The sequence below is a fragment of the Cornus florida genome, unplaced genomic scaffold (genome assembly GCF_030987335.1).
Source record: "Cornus florida cultivar Cherokee Brave unplaced genomic scaffold, ASM3098733v1 CherokeeBrave_3.0.0_Hap2_Chr08, whole genome shotgun sequence".
Classification (NCBI taxonomy): domain Eukaryota; kingdom Viridiplantae; phylum Streptophyta; class Magnoliopsida; order Cornales; family Cornaceae; genus Cornus; species Cornus florida.
In genome coordinates this window covers 80,861,981-80,865,063 of record NW_026775578.1, presented here as the reverse complement: position 1 = coordinate 80,865,063, position 3,083 = coordinate 80,861,981, and the positions used below count along the sequence as shown (strand labels likewise).

Genomic DNA, 3,083 nt, shown 5'->3' with positions numbered 1-3,083 from the left:
TTACTATTTGCCCTACTTGGGTTTCTAGCTTCGCAATAGATTGAGAGTGAGAATGGAGCAATTGTGTGTTAGCCTCTTTAGTGCCTAAAGCATTCAAAACTTTTTCTTCAAAGGTGGGACTTCAAGTATTTCCTTGGGAATAAGATTGGTTGGGAAAATGAGAATTAGCAAATTGATTCCCTTGTGATTGATAAGGTCTATAACCTTAGGATCCTTGGTTTTGAAGTGGAGGTGGAATGTACTTCCCTTGAAAACTACCTTGGGAAGGGTTTGAGCCATCTCCTTGGTTTTTTCAAAAGAAATTCGGATGACTCCTCCAACTTGGATTATAATGAGTACCATAAGGATTGTTCCCTTGGTTCACAAAAACTGCATTAACTTGTTCATTAGGTTCATTTTGCACTTGTCCATGAGGACAATGAGAAGTAGAATGAAGAGCACTAGAGCAAGTCATACATGTTTCATTTTATGCACGATGAGAATGGTTAGGGAAGGAAGATACTTGGTTCGCCGAGTTTTGGTTAATCAAAAATTGATCAAACCTTTGAGATAAAGACTTCATTTCGGCGGCTATTTCATTTGAATGGTCGACTTGATGTAAGCCAACACTCTTCCTACCTTGTGAATTTCTACTATTCTTGGATGATAATGTTCTATGCAAAGAATTTTCACTCATGCTCTCATAAAGATGCCATATGTCATCCTCATGCCTATCAATGTATGAGCCACCCATGGAAGCATCAACCATACCTTTGTAATTATCCAATAAGCTCTCAAAGAAATATTGAACTAATTGTCATTTGGGCATATCATGATGTGGACACTTCCTAAGCAATTCATTGTAGCATTCCCATGCCTCATGAAACGTTTCTCCATCCCTATGTGAAAATTCTCGAATTGAGGCTCTCATGGCATTGGTCTTAGAAACCGGATAGTACTTCTTCAAGAACTCTTGTTTCATTTATGCCCAAGAAGTGATTGAAAAAGACCTAAGATTGTTAAACCTATACTTTGCCTTGTCTTTTAAGGTGAATGGAAAAAGTTTGAGTCTTAAAACCTCTTCCGGTATGTCCGTATATTTTACGGTGGAACATACTTCAAGAAACTCATCCAAATGATTGTAAGGTTCTTCACTTGGAAGTCCATGATAGTTTGGAAGCATTTGAATGGTTTGTGGCTTAATTTCATAATGATGTGCTCTAAATGGAGGCAATTGGATGCATAAAGGTGCATTATACTCATTAGGCACATAATGGTCTCTTAAAGCAAGAGGTGGATTAGCTACTTGAGGTGCAACATGAACACCTTGGTTTTGAATTCCTCGATTGATGATGGGAGGTTGTGGAGCATACATTGGCCTTGGCATTCCATTTGGAGCTTGGCCTTGTTGTTGTGGTGGTTGGTGAATGTATGGCCTAGGCATGCCTAATGGTACTTGTATGTTCTCATTGTGCACATTAGGATGAAGGATACATTGTTGGTCTATGTGACCAAGATCCTCAACATGATCATCATTATGGTCATCCACTGATAGATTGGTTCTATTTGAACTTCCTCTTCCCTTAGGATTTCTAACGATGGATTCAAGATGCAAATCTAAAGGGACAAGAGTTGGTCTCAATGAACGACGACCATGCATGCACAATGTGAAAACACACAAACACAAAGAATGACAAACACTTCAACTTCACAACAATGCAATTAGACTTCTTCCACAAACACTTAATTCATACTCCCATCCTTTAACAATAATGATGCAAAGAACAAATAAGAACAAGCCTCCATGCGGGCCGACGATTTAACTAAGGGATTGAGTAAATAAAGTCTCACAAAGGTCCTTTAACACTACAACTCCAAATTTAAAGCTTAGGTCAGCAAATTTTTTAAATTTTTAGCTTTTTACTTTCTTTGCTTGCTTGAATGCTCCTTTGCTTGCTTCCTCTCCAACAATGCACCTAGTCAAGTAAGAATAACACAATAAGTAACCAAAAAGAAAAATAAAAATAAAGTAAAAACACAATCAAAAGAGTACTAATCCGAATTGATTCCACAATTCCGACATTGCCAAATCAAATCAATCCCCGGCAACGGCGCCAAAAATGGACCGGTCTGCCGCACTACCATCAAGTTTAAGAGTGTGCATTAAGGCGAGGGCCAAGTTTTACATTTATAAAAGCCACTACTACCTTCACTAAAAATATAGTTAGGGTGAGTAGGGATCATCCCAAGGGATTGTGAGGGTCGAACAAGGTTGTGGAATTGCTATTAGGGCTAGTAGGTCGAGTGATCAAACAAACGGTTGGTTGGTTGATTAAACTAGAGAGCAAATTAAACTAAATAATTGAATGCAATAAAGAGTAAGTAAGAGAGAGAGAGATCTTGGGGTTTAGAGGTCACCACCAAGCGATGCTTTTTTATACCCTTAACTAGTGACTAATGAGGGTAATGTGTGTTGCAATATTGATGTGTGTGTGTGTGTTTGGTTGATTCAATTAGTAAGGGTGACCAATTAAGCATGTATTGTCTAAACATCATGTGAAAGGCACAATATATCTAAGCAATGAAGCATATATTGTCTAAACAACATGTGAAAGGCATAATAGATCAAAACAAGTCATTAATCATTTCATTAAGCTCACAATCCAAATACAACACAAGGTTAGAGAGACATGCTACTTGCATTCAAAAGCTTGAATCATCAAACAACAAGCATGGATTGTCCTCCTATTTAACACTACACTATAACTACACTACATCTACACTACTAGCATGAAAATAAACTAGGGGAAAGGCACAATCCATTAAGAAATAAGTATGAACCATTAAGAAAATCACAAGAGCATTCCATTAAGCACTATGTTTTGACAATCTCTAAATCTATAGCATCAATACACATAGACATGCATCAATAACATAAAATCTAGAGACAAACACATGAACATCTATTCTAACATACATAGACATATGGATAGAATGAAATAATCAATTGAAAGCATTTAACCACATAAATCATTGAACAATCAAGATCTATAGCTATCAAAGTGTCAAAACATTAATTACAACACTAATCCCTCAATAATACA

At 37.0% G+C, this 3,083-nt stretch overlaps 1 pseudogene; it reads left to right on the top strand.

Moving 5' to 3' along the window:
- The first annotated feature begins 806 nt into the window (after window positions 1-806).
- LOC132272224 (small nucleolar RNA R71) lies at window positions 807-905 on the top strand (annotated as a pseudogene).
- The last annotated feature ends 2,178 nt before the right edge of the window (window positions 906-3,083 follow it).